Source organism: Penaeus monodon, chromosome 2, assembly GCF_015228065.2.
Source record: "Penaeus monodon isolate SGIC_2016 chromosome 2, NSTDA_Pmon_1, whole genome shotgun sequence".
Classification (NCBI taxonomy): domain Eukaryota; kingdom Metazoa; phylum Arthropoda; class Malacostraca; order Decapoda; family Penaeidae; genus Penaeus; species Penaeus monodon.
Window position 1 is genome coordinate 29,366,709 of NC_051387.1, and position 16,957 is coordinate 29,383,665.

A 16,957-nucleotide genomic window follows, 5' to 3' on the forward strand; every position below is an offset into this window, starting at 1 on the left:
AAAGGGAAGGGCCCCTATGGAGGAAGAAAGTAAAAAAAATTTTTGGAAAATTTGTCAAGTAAAAAAGTTTTTTTGGGCAAGTAAAAAAGTAATTATACCATAGTCTTTTTTAGCTTTCCCTGCTATTAGACAATGCGGGAAACAAAAGTTGAAGACAAAAAAAATTACTTTTGACAGCAGTTCCTTCAGGGACCATATAGGATGTTTGTTCCTCAGCAAAACCCCTTTAAAAAATTTTTTTTGGAATTTAAGGGGAAAAGGGAAAAAGCAAGAAAAAGGTGCTAGACATCTAAGGTCATGTAGACTATATTTAAGGTTTGGGAAGGGTGGTTGAGTTAGTGATTAGTTGTCAAAGTGGGAAAGGAATTGGTAAAGTGAAAGGGTTGGGGGTTCGGGTGTGGAAGGGGAGTTAAAATTAGAGAAGGATAGGGTTTTTACTTTTGGGGAAAAAGAGAATAGGTGTTGAAGCAGAAAGTGTGGGTTTCTGAAAGGATGTCTGATGGGTTTGGGGAAAGGTGGGTGAAGGGAGGATAGAGGGGGGAAAGCAGGGGTACGGGTTTTTTCAAAACGTGGGCCGATAATAGGATGGGGGGATTAAAAGGGGGAAAAATTACAAAAGGGAAAAACAAGGAAAAGTGGATAACTGGCAAGGGACATTGGTTTGAAAGGGGGGTTTGGACATAAGGTGTTTTCTGATTGATAAGTATGGATGGGGAAAGAAATTTGGGATTGGTTTGGAGGATGTGTTAGAAAGGTCTCTTAAAGGCAAATAGATGGACTATAAGAGGAATATGACAAGGAGGCTGGGGGAGGGGAAAAACCGCAAATTTTCAAATGAAGGATAGTTATATTTTACTGTTTTTGAGGGGGGAACCAGCAAAGAGGGGGGAAAAGGACGGGGAGGTCTGAGAGGGAGAGGTGGGGGATTTGGTGTTTACTAGGGGGGGTTTTGGAGTTTGGGGGGTTTCGAGGAAGGGGATATTGTGACAAAAGGGGATTAACTGGGGGTATCCAGGAGGGAGGGGAAAGGGATGAGGGGATGGTGGGAGGGATAATGTGGGGGGGTTGGGGTTTGGGGGGGGAAAGGGCTGTTTTGGGGAGGGGGTAGGAGGATTGGGTGTGGGGGGGGGGTATCGTTAGGAGGAGGATGGTTTCAGCATTTAAGGGAGTGTGGGGGAGCAGGGGGTTGAAATTTTTGGGGGTTGAGTGTCAGTTTATTAGGTAATCTTGAATTTTTTCAATGGTTTCTTTTCTGATTTGGGTTTTGGGGAGTTTGGGGAATTTTAAGGATTTCTTGGGGGGGGAAGAGGGGACTGGTGTTAAAACCCAAAAGGGGTAAAGGGGGAAGGGGGAGGTGATTGGGGGTGGGAAAAGAGGGGGGGGGAAGTTTTTTTGTCTTTTAGGGGTTTAGTGCGGGGGAAAGGGAGGGGGGAAAGGGGGTGTTGGGGTTGTGGGGTATTGAGATATCTGTAGTAGAGATTGGGGGTGTCGGATTTAGGTGGCAAATGAGTTTGACTGGGGAAGGGAGGAGGTAGAAGGGGGGGGGTTTTGATGTAGGGGGGGTGGGTTTTTGGAGAATTGGTAGAATGGGCCCGATTTCGGAGTAAGGGGTAAGAGAGGGGAAAACCCCGTCGACGTGCTTCTTGTTCGGCTTCCGTAGTGTGAGTCCAAGTTTGAATCGAGAGTTGCACCTCAGCCCAAAAATTTTTAGGTGGGACCGGCCCTTTTAAAAAAACTTATGGGGGGCCCCCCACAGTTGGCAAAAAGTGCGTTGGGTTGTGCAGGGCAGTTAGATCGGGTTTTGGGCCCGGGTTTGGGGACCCTAGTGGGAAACTGGCTGGGAACGGCCCAAAGTTTGGCGGGGGGCCTAGACGCCCCAAAAATTTTTGGGACTGACGTGGAGGAAAAGGGTTGGGATGGACGAACAGGGAGGGATTTCCCTCCTATATAGACGTTAAAGGGAAGGTTTATGTCACCCGGGAAGGTTTAATTTTTGGGTATTTTTAGTGGGTTTCTTTGATTACCTCTGGGGGGAATGGAGTAGCATGTACGCGGTTTCATCATAGTTGTGAGACAGGCCCAAGGGAGGTCTTCTCCCCAAAACTGACAATCTTTTTATAGATTGGGCAATTTTCTGGGGAGATTGAAAATGTTCCCGGGGCAACTATTAAGGGTTGGATGGGGTTCGCAAGGATGGGGGCCTATATGGGCTGTTAGTTTTTTTAAAAGCTATAGGTTTGGTTTTTGGTGTTACTTGACAAGACGGGAAACCGGGGTCGGTACGGAAAGAGACTTTACCTACTTGTTTTTTGGGGACATTGTTGGAAGAGAAGGGTGTTGTAGAGTAGGGAGCTGTGGGGGGGATCATGAAAAAACGGTCCCATTTTCTTCGGGAAGAGGGGTATTCAATAGTTTTAGTGATAGGGGTTTGTCGAAAGGGGCGGGGTGCCCTGGATGGGGGTAGTGTTAGGGGGTAGTGTTAGGGGAGGTGGGCAATAAGGCTGTAAAAGGATTAAAAAAAAGGGGAGGAAAGGGGGTTTTTGGTTTGTGGAGGTTTTGGGGGGAGAGGTGATGAAATTGAGCGGTTGCTGGGAAAATGGAAAGTTCCCTTTAAAGGGGGTTTTGGCTACGTAATAGTAGGCATTTTTTGAGGGGGGGAGTTGTTGCAAGGGGTTCGGAAACCCTGGTTTCCCAAAGGGGAGTGGGGTCAGGGAAACGGATGAGTTTACATCTTTTGGGGGTATTTGATAAGGGGCAAAACCCCATTGCCCCCCCAATAGTGGGGAAAGTTTTCATTATTGGGCCCTGGTAAGCCCGGATTTGTTGGGGATAAAAAAAAGGGCCACCCCTTTAGGGTCCCCCAGGGGGAAGGGCTAGATAACAAAAACAAGGGGGGAAAAAAGTGGCCCCTGGGGTCCCAAAGGGCCCTTTAGGGGCTGGGACAAAATCGCCTTTCATCCTTTTTAGCACGGTTCCCCACCTTTGGGGGGTGGATAGTAGAAGGGTTTGGTGAAGGGACAGAAACCGAAAAAAGGGGAAAGGAAAAAAAAGACCCCTCAAAATTAGTTGAGCGAAAGGTGATTTCCCAAAGGGTTTGGGGGGTTTTCCCCCTCATTGGGGCCCCGTTCCGCCTCCCCAAACCCCCCCCCGGGCAACCCAAAGGGGGAAGGGATGGGGGGGATTTTTTTGGGAAATCAAGAAGTATGTAAATTTGGGAAAAGTGTCAGGGAGTAGTGGGGGAGGGTCCTGCAAATGGTTGTAAAATCTGAGTCAGTATTTAACACTGAGGAAGTGTTACATGGGGAAGAGGACGTGGCAGATTTAGGGGCAGAGGAAGAGGAAATGTGACAATAGGACTGTGAAAAATGAACAAAGAAATTCTGTTGACAACATGGAAATATAAGACAGTGGTATGTCTGTGGATCAGAATACCATCTGCCCCCCAGTATGTCTGAGAAATGTGTATGTGAAGAGAGCAAAAGAAAAAAGTACAACAAGAGGAAGGGGTCATATACTGTTATTGACAGTCCAGGAATGATGTTGATGTTAATGACAGAGTCTATAAAACTAGTTATCCTGGACACAGCATGTAGTTCTACTGTGTGTGGTAATGTTTGGTTGAAATCCTACATACAAATTTTATCAGAAAAGAGAAATTGAGAATAGAAGAGAAGGAAAAGTGAAATCACTTTAAAATTTTGGTGACAGTAAATGTGTTTAAGTTAATGAAGATGATAAAATTTCCATTGAACATTATAGGTGACAGAGCAAACATAATGTTGTGAATTATTCTTTTCCCCTTTTCTGTTCAGCAAGAAATCAATGAAGAGGGCACAAATGAAACTGACTTGGAAAAATGATATTGCACTAATACATGGAAAAGAGGCAAAATTAAGGTACACTTCACAGGAAACTTTTGCCTTCCACATAGGGTTGAGAAGGAAGCTTGGACGAAAACAGAAGAAATAATAATTTACGAATTAGTGAAAAAGTAAAGAAAAAAGATTTAAAAATTACACCCAACAGTTTGGTCATCCCATATCCAAGTGATTAATTCAGCTATTGAAAGATGCAGGCATTGACGATGAACTGTGCTTCTTTTATGCTGAAGAGGTGTCAGATAGCTGTGAGATATGTATAAAATATAAAAGGCCCCATCAAGGCCAACTGTGAGTGAAATATGTCAAAGGAGTTTTTGGAATGGGGCAGTAGCTCTAAAAGGAATATAAGAAAAGGAGAGATTTATTCTACAAATGGAGATATGGTAACAAGGTTCCCCAAATCATGTGTGACAAAAAGTAAAGAACCCAAAAAGATAGTGGAGAAAATCATGGGACATAGTTGGGAATTGGTTTAGGAGCCCCTGTGAAATTTTTTTTTTGCAGTGGTGGAGAGTTTGCCAACAACATATTGCTGGAAATATGTGAGAACATGAACATTCAAGTGATGCATCCCTGCTGCATATTCTACCATCAGTAATGGCCTTTGCAAATGTAATCATGGAATATAGATGAAATGGTGGTAAAAATTATGGCAGAGCAACCAAAATTGTCTTTAAAAGTGGCTTTAGCATGGCAGTAAATGCTAAAAATTGTCTCCTGATGACGGGGGGTTTAAATCAGCTTGTATATGGAGAAACCCCAAACTGCCATATACCATGAGTGATGAACTCCCAGCACTGGAAGGTACAACTTTTAGTGAAATGGTTGCAAAGTGCATCAATGCAAGTCATTAAGGAAAAAAACCCTTTATTGCTGCTGAAACCTCCAAGAGAATACGATGCACTCTAAGACAAAAAGAAAGAACCAGTGGTAGAGTCCTTAAAAGTGGCAATCAAGTCTATTTAAGAGAGAAGAGAAAAAAAGAATGGAAAGGACCAGCCATTGTCATTGGTCAGGATGGAAAAATAGTGTTTTTGAATATGGCTCCAATTTTGTAAGAGCCCATAAAATGCATATTCAAGAAGTTCCATACAGTTCTGATAGAAAAGGCTAGGAGTGAGAAGAAAGAGATGGAAGCAGTTATAAATTCAGTGGAGATAACGTAGAAATGAAAATGTATACAGAAAAAAGAAGAGGACAGGGGTAATTGTTAAGAATTTTCCCAAAGGGATTGGAAAAAGGGGTGAAGGTTCTTACCAAAAGAGCAAACGAATGGCAGACGGTAACAAACATAGGCATGCTGGAAAATCTACGGGAAAATATAGTAGTTGGAGGAATATTGAGCATCAAGATGGACACATGTCAGCCATCAACTGGAACAAAGATGTAGAAAAATGGTACCAATATTGGGAGAGGATGAAGTGCAAAACTCAGTGAAACAACATGGCTTGTGAAAATAAGAAAAATCGGGAACTTAAAAAAGCAAAACAAGAAGAATGACAAATTTGGAAAGGCTTTGGTGTATGAGGAAATTCCAAAACATGGGCCAAAGGCATTATCAGTTCCATGGGTAGTGACAGAAAAAGAAAACTGTGATAAGAAAAAGAAAATAAAAACACAGCTGGTTGCCAGAAACTTTTAGGAAAGGAGGATATTCAGTCAGATTCACCTATTGTTAGCAAGGAAATGTTGAGGACTTTTTTTGCTATTCTATCTTCAAAAAAGTGGGCAGTGAATTCAATTGACATTAAGAATGCATTCCTGCAGAGTGAAAAGTTTGAGCATGAAGTGTATCTTGTTCCCCTATGGATAGGTTATGATGATGAAGTGTTATGGAAATTGAAAAAATATGTATATAGTCTAATGATGTAGCTAGGAAGTGGTATCTCACGTTAAAACTTCCTGTTTAAAAATGGGATAAATGAGGTGAAAAACTGACCCTGCTGCATTCTACTAGTGTTATGAAGGAGAATTAGTGGCATTTTTAATGCACGTAGATAATTTCTTGTGGAGAGGAGCAGGGAAAAATTTGAAAATGTGGTCATTGCCCAAATCAGAAATAATTTAGGTTAGGGAGCAAAGAAAAACTACTTTCAGATATATTGGATGAGATATTGTACAGAATGAAATGGGATCGCTTTTCATCAAAAGAGTACTGTAAATCTTTAGAATCTATAAATGTCAGTGCTGTGAGGGGACTAAACAAGAATATGGAGTGTAATGAAGAAGAAAAGGAGAGTTTTAGGAGTCTAGTTAACCATCTAGGATGGTTATGTACTATTACTATCTCAGAAATATGTTTAGTTAACCAACTAGGATGGTTATGTACTAATACTATCTCAGAAATATGTTATCTCAAATATTATTTGATGAAGAGAGAAAATTATCTGTGAAACTCTATGTAGATAACCATTCACTTTATGATAATGTATACTCAGTGAAAAATGTTTTTAAAAAAAGAGATTGAGGAAATTTACATAGCTGTTCTCAAAGAGATGGTTCAATGTGGCGAGTTTAAGATATTTTGGGTAGATTCTAAAGCACAGTTAGCAGATGTACTGACAAAAAGGAGTAAACCCTATGAAAATAGCTAAAGTCTTTGAAAGTGGATCTTTACAATGATAAAGTGGATCTGAGCTGTTTTGATTTTGAAAAAAAAAATATATATATATATGTTTATGTTTTAGCATCCATATAATGTGATGTAACTTTGAAAGCATTTACCTTGTTTAAAAGAGAGGGAGTATGTTCATTATGTTTAACTGTGATGTTGTGCTACATGAGCTCAAAGGTTTACAGATTTTTTTTTGGTTGGGAGCACGGAGAGGGACCGCAGGCTGAATGTACGCAGTGTTTTGGCCTGCCTATATTAAAGCAAAAATATCATACATAGACCTATGATTTACCTTACCAAATTGATCCATAACCTCAACAAAAAGAGCTGATGAAGTTACATAAATAACTAGAACAAGGAAATTATTTAGAAATCTTAATGAAAATAATCTGAGAGTGACCAGGCAAATTCAGAGGGGGCCCGGCAATACTGCATACAATTCAAATATTGCCTTTAAAGCATGCCCTAAAATTTGTAAACAACAGCAGGGCAGGAACATGCATATAAACCTCAAAACAATCATCAATGCAAAATCACCCAATGTCACCAGGAAAATGCTGTGCTCATTTTAGAATTCTTTGTGAAATGGCTCTGCAAGTGCTTAGCCATAAAGGAGTCGGTTAGTAGACCTTGTGACCTAACCTGATTTCACATTTCCTTGAATTTGCGGGAAAAATGATTTTTTTTAAATGGTATCAATATTGATGTTATTTTTATTTCAGATATTATAATTACTATTATGCTATTGATATTAGTATCAGCTATATAAGATAAAATAAAATATTTACGAAAATAAAAGGAAAAGGGTAAACTGGTGAAACAGTTAGTACTTGTAAATGGCTCATTGGTGACTTAGTACAAGTGGAGCCATTTCTGTGTAAAAAAAAATTAATAAAGAAACCACAGTGGGCATGGCATGTATATACATGCTATGCCTGTCAGTTTTGGGTTTAAAAACTTGAGACATTTTTAACATAAAAACTATATGCCCTCAACATGCTGCATCCCCATCCACCCATCCCTTCCCCTTTATCAACAAATACACTATTCTCAGAGCAACAAAAACGTCACCTTCAGCCTCATCCTAGCCAATTTTACAGGCTATAATCACTTCAAAAATTATGCAGCAGTCCTCTATCTGGCAGGCTTTGTGTGAATGTAAAACATATTTTCATTGAGATACTACATTAAACAATTCAATTTTCATGAAATATATTTTAACAAATAATACTCATGGGATCTTCAATAACGAGCACAAGCAAAACATCAACAGGACATCTTAAAGCCAGGGCCTTACAATATCAGGCAATATATCCAATGTGTTTTTAGGGGCATTTATCTGTCTATATCCCCTTTTACAGGACTTGTCTTGGACCTCCTTCTTTACATGCTACAAATCATGACCTTTCACCATTCACTCTTGGCATTACATCAAGACTCTTTATAAACTTTGTAAACAATAGTTTGTAGATGGTTACAAGTATTTAGTTTCATTATTATTATTTAAGTAGGACTTCGACTTAAACAAAGGGACAAACAAAACCTAAAATGTATGTGCTATAATTTAATCTTGATCTGTAGATTACAAAGGCTCTATCACATGAACTGCTGCATTACATCCATGCATAAATATGATAACATCATGCAATTTACAATGGTCTCTTTAACCCATAAGAAAAACTTACACTTTTCTTCTCAAGCATGAAAGTAACATGACTGTCTTCTGCTCTTAAGCCATCCAGTGTTTTTTGTAAAACTGCTCATAGTGGCATCATACTTCCGGATCTGGAGCATAATTTTATCCTCCAAGTCTTGCCTGAAAAGAAATGCAGTTTAAAGTAGGAACCTACTAGCTACTCAAAGTACAGTTTACTCTGATACTGCTTTTTGTAGGTGCCATACCATAATTCAGCCCCACCATAGATGGCATCAAGTGATGTAGCACACCACATTTTTTTTTTTTTTTTTTTTTTTTTTTTTTACTGCAAGTTCAATGTCATCCACAAGCCAAATTGAGGAAATATACAAAACTATCTAGTCTTGCAAAAAGCCAGTGTGCAATAACAAGCCCGTCCTATTATCAGAGGTATTCATGCCTATCCTCTTTACCACTAGTCATCAATATGTATCTAGTGCACAATGTCTCTGAATGCCTCTTAATTACAATGTGTACTCCATACTACAAAAAGCAATGGTTGCACTAGCCCTCCCTGTCCAGGGACCCTTGACATTCATGCCAAGTGCTGTTCAGGTACAAAAGCGGGACTGGTCACACTATGTACCGGGTTCCCCCATGGAAATACATCGTCCCTGATAATACTTTAGTGTTCTACAAAATACCTGGATGAACAATGCATCAAAAATAGTTGTGGATTCTATGACTATCATTGCATATCAATTGAAATATTTGAAAAAAAGAAGACACAAAACCTAGGAAAGTGAATCCACTTGTTTTATTAATTATCATACATCATGCAATCTTGCTGATACTCCATATATCAAGAGAAATGGAAAATCCAACATTATTTTTTCTACAAGCACATATTAATATTAGTTTAATCAGAATATTCAAGAGATGGAATTATGGACTGATAAAAAGTAAAATAAGAGGAAGAAAATACTTTAACAAAAATTGAGTAAAATATTAATTGTTCATGACACAGCCTTGCCAGCTGTACAATTATACCCTGTGCAAAGCAAAGTTTCTTGTCAGTTTCATCCATTATTGTTATTTTTAATTTTCTTCTACCTTGATATTTGTGGATAGTTTTCCATAATTGTTCTCTGTTTTCTCACTTTGTCCACTAGGATGTAAATAATGTCTGAAGCTCTGTGTCTTCAGCATGTCAGAGTGGGCTTTTTTTTTACTTTTCTTGATCAAATGAACATTTGTCTGGATAATTTTATTAAGTTATCATTATCAGCTGTAATAAATATTACTTATTTTCACAGTAAATTTATATTTTAATTGATATAACAATCATCATTTACACAATCAAGTTATTGTTTCCAGGAAATTTAAACTACAATTTTTGTTTTGGCATCATCTTTCCCTCACCAATACAGCGAGGATGCCATGCTGAGCAGGGATTTTCATCTCACTTCCTTTTTTCAGCTTGAGAAGCATCCTGTAAAGTGATCCCTGGGTAGAAGAGACTAGTGCGACCACCCCTTAAAGACTGAATGTCTAATGAATGGTGTACAACCAGCATAGCTTGTGCACTGTAGTGTCATATTATTTGATCTTTATTTCTGGTACGACTTTTGAGTTCTTTGAAAAGAAATGTACATATTAGTTAATAATCTTTCGTTTCATGCCTCTGACTACTCATATAGGGCTGAGGCATTTACCCTGAAAGATTTTAATTCTTTTTTTTTCTCTCTCTTTAAAAAAGAAAGGATTATCTTAGCTCCTTAACTAATTACTTATCATATAATAAAATATAAATCAGTGCTGAGAGTCATATCAGTAATGTCAGTTACTCCTCTTGACATGCTTCATTTTCTTCTTGGTATCATCTAATATAGTTCTATGTCTTACCTTTTCTTTCTAAGTTGAAGTTCCAATTCTTCGTGTCTTGCCCCATGTGAAACCATTGCCGAAATGTTCTTTTCTAGGTCAGTCTTTAGGTCATCTAGGGTTATTTTGCTTGATTCTCGTACTTCATCATATTCTTCACGTAATTCTGTCCTTGTAGTTAAACACAAAAAAAGTTCCCCCCAAAAAGAGAAAAGGTTTTCACATACATACATATATCCATACATACATGAACATGCTAACAAACAAACAAACACTTACACATAGTACTTTGGTTGCCAACAGTATTTTGCTTTACCTTTATCTATCAACAGTACAAATGTTGGAAAGAAAATCAGCAACAATCAAGATGTCCTCTACATCTGGTGTATTATGGAATACTGTACAACTTACATAATCCAAAAGTATATCAAACCTGCAACTATTTACCCCTCTCCTCTTCAGCTGTATTAAGTTCTTCCAACCGTTTTCTAAGTGAAGAGATAACATCTGTCCTCGTTCGAAGGCTCTCTTCCCTATCAGACTGCATCTCCAGGAGGCAGTTCTCTAAGCGACTCACACTTTCTCCTGAGTTCTACAGTATAATAGATAAATGAATAAATATTGTTAGGGGAGGGGCAGAAAATCAAAATACCATTAAAAACCTTAAATTCAAGAAATTAAAGAATGTAGTTACTGACCTAAACAGTCATCTGAATATTCTTTTTGCCAAATTTGTATATTCTTTTTTAAGTGAAGAGAGGAAGTGAATCCGAAAAAAGACCAAACATTATCCACCGACACCAATATGTTGAACTTACTGACACTGTGGTTTTGTTTTGTTAATTTTGTATACAAATTAAATGTCTTTGGAACACTTAAGTCATCAAGGAATCAATTACCTGACCTGACCTGTTTACCTCATTTCTTGACTTTCTACAAAATATTATCATTATTACTAATACTACTTTCACTATAATATTAAGAGCAATAATAACAGCATTATTAGAATAAAAACCTTTAATAAAGGGGGGGGGGGGAAGATTTATTACTATCATAATTATGTCCAGGAGACCTCTAGGCCTAGGGGCTTCGCCTCATTGCTAAATGCATCAAGAGCCGCCACCAGGGACTCCAGGGACTCAGATAGGATAGCAACATCATTGGCAAAGTCAAGGTCTGAGACCTTGATATTGCCCAGTGTTGCACCACAATGACTTTGGCTAGTAGCTCTGCCCATTATCCAGTCCATGCAGGTGTTGAAAAGTGTTGGTGCAAGGACACAGCCTTGCCTCACCCCTGAATTAACAGGGAAGAAGTTCAACGGACTCCCACCACACTTTACAACACTTTCAGTACCAGTATAAAGGCTTACTATTAGGCCAATAATCTGCGTTGGAATTCCCGAGTCTCAGGATCTCCCATAGCGATTCGCAATGCACCAAGTCAAACACCTACTTGAGGTCGATGCACAGGTATTGTGACATCGCTTGCATCCAAGCTAACTGTTGGAGGGTCTACCTGGTACAACTGCCCAAAATACTCAGCCCGCTACTACTACTATTATCATTATTAGTAATATTATCATTACTATAGTGACCTGTTTTCGTGATCTCTCTCACCTCACATACCAGAAAAGCCATGTGTGCCTTCTCTCATAGTAATTCCACTGTCCTCAGCCGACTCCAACAGGTCTACAGCCGTGACAATGACAAAGTGACCTTAGAACACGCAAATCCCACCCTTATTGCTTGTAAACAATTCCCATGCTGTTATTCTGTTGTCTTTGTGTACAATTATGTGTTGTTTATACTCAAAATGTTCCTCAAAAAATGCTTATTCTGAATCACTAAGTATGTTACTGCTATCATTATCGACATTCAAATGTCTTTATGTTTTGTGAATACTCAGCAATTTTGTCTCTGTATCTCGAAGCTTTTTAGTCTTGTAAACACCATAACTCTCTTCTAACACCCAACTGTATATAAGGTAACCTTGTTCCTTGACCATAAAACCACCATGTGACCAAATGTATCAGAATTTGTGTTCATTCAAATTCTTTCATGTTTTCCATTATGAAATGTTTTAAAACGATGTTTGTTCAGAGAAATTTCTGAGCAGTTAAGACAGACCGCTTGCAGACTGTGGGCAGGCAGGATGCTTCGCCTGAGTGTCTGTGCCTGGCCCATTCTCTGTACGCCAGCTACCTACTCTCGCAGAAATAAAGTTGTAAACCAGCGACAACTTTAACTTCTACACACCTTCAAGAACAAACCACCAGAGTACCAGAGTACCATCCCAGTGGGGACATATTTCACCACGGTGCCACATTACAATTACTATTAATACTGTTATTATTATTATCATTCTTACCATTATCATTATCATTGCTATTAATACCATCTTTACTATCACTATTACTATTATATTTACTATGACGATATCATTATTATTACTGTCATTAACATTTTTATTATCATTATCATTATCACCAGACTATTTTTATCATTATTATTATTATTATTATTATTATTATCACAATCATTATTATTATTATCATAATCATTATCATCATTATAATAAGTATTATCATTCTTATCATTATTATCACTATTATCAATTCTATTATCATCATTATCATTACTATCACTATTACTATTACAATTACCATTATCTTTATTATTACTTATATTCTTGTTATAATAATAATAATAATAATTATAATTATTATTATTATTATTATTATTATTGTTATTATTATAATAATTATTATAATAATAATAATAATAATAATTATTATTATTATAACTATTATTATTATAATCATTATCATTATTACTATAGTTGTTGTTACTATTGTTATTATCATTATCATTATTGATATTATCCTTTATCATTATTACCATTATCATTAATATCATAATTATAATTATTATAATTTTTATCATTATCATCATCAGCATTAACATTATCATTATCAAAGATAATAACAACAACCATAATAATAATGATGATGATGGTGATGATGATGGCACTAATGTTGAGATTATTCTTGATATCATTGACAAAATAATATCAATAATAACATTACCAATGATAGTAATATTAATATCAGTATCAATACTAAGGTCATTATTGGTATTATTATTATTATTATTATGATTATTATTATTATCATCATTATCATTATAATTGTTATCATTATCATTATTATTATAAATATCATTATAATTATTATCATTATTATTATAAATATCATTATTATTATTATCATTATTATCATCATCAATAATATTATAAATATCAATATTATTGGTATTACTAATATTATAAATATTAACATTATTGGTACTATCTTTACTATTAATATTATCATTATCACTGTCATTATTTGAAGAAGCATTTCATAATAACAGGTGTCTTTGTACCTAAAAGATAAACAACTGTACAAATGATATTGTCATTTATATTTTGCAAAGATGCCTATTTAAACAAATTTTAGAATGAAATTAGTGTTTTTGTATTGAAAAATGAAAATATAGCCAGTTAGAAGGGTCCGCTCCAGTATGATGGGATCAAGATGATCTTAAAGTAAATTTGTTTTAGATAATTATGAAAAGTTATTTTACAGAAAGTTCCTGCAAAATAAATTTGACAAAAGTAACTATAACATCTTTCTTTCCAAGAATGTTTTTTCCATGAAACAAATGGACCAAAACCAGTGCAGAAGCTCAGTATGATTACAACAAAATATCATAAAATGTATATATCCTGCTCTACCAAGATATGCAAATATACCAACTGTGTGTCCAAAAGAGCTCTGGAAAGGGCTAATCATTTTAAACACTAAAATTTATGTGTGAGAGGAAATCAAGAAATGGAATTCAGGAACAGCATTTTTGCATCATCTCAGACAAATAATATGTTAAATATATCTTGCAGAAATAGTGGGAACTAGTCTATTTCTGGCACAGTTTGACTAGTGTGTAATTATGATACCAGTTCAATTACTTACTGCCAGTGGGTCTTTAGTTCTAATCATTTCAAAGGCAAGGATAAGTTAAGCATTTACAGTAAAAGGCTTCAAATATTATTTGTCAGTAATAAAAATCAGTGAATTTATACAACTTTACCAATGTTTTAGCTCTGACAGTTACAGTGGCAAACTCAAACTATACTTTCAAAATCTAAGTCCAATAACTTTGCTATCTTGTAGTCAGTATTATATACAACCATGTACTTCTTAAGATATTTCTCCCATTAGCTGTTAATGTTTGAATGTGGTTAGAATCTAAGATACCTATATACTTGATATTGAGTAGTTTAATAACAGAATAGGACATTACTAATATTATAATATAATAAGGTAATTATGGTTGATCATATGATAGTCTGAAGAAGTTTTAGGAATTATCTACCTATTTTCATTAGAAAAAGACCTCGCTGCAAAACAATGAAAACATGCATTTTGTACATACCTTTGCCAGTTATGACAAACACCACACTTGATTGGAAAATTTTCTTAGTATTTATCGGATTTCACAATTGTCTGAAGTAAGCTCAGGCTGGCAGAAATTAGCAATAATTAACTGTATATACATTTCTACGGCAAATTCAATAGCTAAGTGAAATTAAACAGACCCACATAGTTGCTCAGACCCATGGATAACTTTAGACACTTTAATGTCTTTAATAAATCTCATAGTATTACTAATAAATATTTTTTCTTTGCATGGGTTGAATGCTACTTTCCCTAATTCCACAGACACAAAAAGAATTTATCAACTTAACTTTACACTGTGCTATTTTACAGCAGTTACTGAAAAGGACACTGGTGAAAGTCTTACCGACATTCTGCCAATTAAAGCTGCCATCTGTGTAGCATATAGGTACTCCAAGCGAGGACTGAAGTAAAGGCGATGGTGGATCAGCTTTTGAAATTCTGCTAGCATATCAAATAATGCAGACTCTGAAAAATTATAATTCTGTAAAATCCTGTATTTGTTTATAAAAGAAAGTAAATCACAGTCACATACACAGTTCCACACCTGCTTGATCCTCAGCTGAAGTTGTTTTACATGTTAAGAAAGGCACTGGTATCTGGCTGCAAGATTCTTGAGTATCTGTCTGCAGCTGCTCTACCACACACACAACTGATGCTTTTTTTCTGATTGAAGAAACAAAATTCAAACGATTAGCTGAAGTTGCATGCTGAATATAGTACCACTTTAAATGGATAAAAATCAAAATCAAATTTATTGACATGTGGTTTCCATATAATCTTTTCTTATACTGTGTACAAATGCATATAGCAATCAAAACTATGTAATTATCACAATGAATGCAAAAAAAAAAGTGAGAGCAGGGAATTAAGCTAAAATGAGTGTGCTGTAGTAGCAGTTCTAGTTAATGAATTCACAATAGTAAAAATTAAAAGGTTTTTCTTTTTTTAGCAAATTTAAATATCTCATTTGTTTCATATGTTTAATCATACTTACCTATCAACGAGCTCCAGACTCTTTGTGTTCATGTTATTTCCTAGTTTAGTGGCCTCTTCACCCATTGTTAGAGAGTGTCAGTTTTCAACACAATATCCTTGTAGCTTACAAAAACACAATATTCTTGATCCCTTGCATCATCTGAAAATACAGATAAATGGAAATGACATACCTTCTCATCACTTTTATTGATTAAAATAAAAGTTGGACAGTGCATTTATTAGGTATCAACTCTGGAATAAAATATAAGATTTTTATTATTAGAGACTACTATATTATGAAAATTTATAACAAAGAATAATTTTGAATTGGGAAGATTCTAAAAATGGGAAAAAATCAAACTAAAACTTATTACACATTGATCACCAGATGACCTGAGAATGATATGCTTATTCATGCTACACAATCTGCTTAATTGCTTAGTGCATGATATTGGAAGATAATTATCCAGAATGCGAAGGTAACAAGCAATGTCTCCACATTTTGTACTCCTGCAAAGTCCATCTAACCACTATTACATATATTCTGGCATGACAGTTGGGGCTTTTTTTTTTTTTTTTTTTTTTTTTTTTTTTTTTTGATAAATCCTTGGAAGTTTATTGGTCATGTTACAAGAATTTAGGGGAAAAAATAAATTTCATAGCTGACATGACACCCCGTGGCCATGGGGCATTAATTGATGCACAATTTTTTATTATTTTTACAAATAGTATTTAATTTTCATTTCTTTTACGTTTGTTTTTTCCAAACTCTAAGGTCATTCTGGATCCCAATTTTATATCCAAAAGACCAACATTGCAAGGGAAAAACCCCTTTTTTTAATTTTTTGGTAAATATAAAAGTTTAAAAGTCTTCCCCTAGAATTGCATTTTCAGAACTCAGGGAAAAAAATATAAATTTTAGCTCATTTTTCCCGAATAGGCCATGGGAGTTTTGTTTGAAACACCACTATCAAAATGCTAATTGCTCACTAAAATAGGGCTGAGTGGGGTTTAAAAATCTCAGTTTTTGAACTATCCCCTAGGTTAGTATATTTTATAAATAAAAATGCCTCCCCTCATCCACTTGCCAAAAAATTTCATGAAGTAAGTCTCTATAAAACCTAGATGTCATGAAATAAATTACTTTGGGATTGTTTCTAACCAGCTATCATGGATATATATATCTTTTAATTTAATAATACTAACCCACTAGTCCAGGCCCCAGACTGAAAATCCCCCTTGATAAATGAAAAAACCCCCCTTTTTTTCCCCCAATCGTTTTTCCCCATGCTGGGCACCTTTGCACAGATATCATGTTTTTTTCCTTCAATCTTTTTTAAAAACTTTTTCTCCCCCCCCTTAAACCTGTTTCTACTTTTAATAAATCTAGTTTGTGTATAGTGGTTTTTTACCATGTATTAAAAAGTAGGTTTTGCTATTTTCATTTCATATTTACGTTTTTTTCC

At 35.9% G+C, this 16,957-nt stretch overlaps 1 pseudogene; it reads right to left on the reverse strand.

Annotated features, from left to right (window-relative positions):
- The window catches only part of LOC119582191, a 119,012-nt pseudogene that overhangs the window by 18,288 nt on the left and 83,767 nt on the right, over positions 1-16,957 (reverse strand).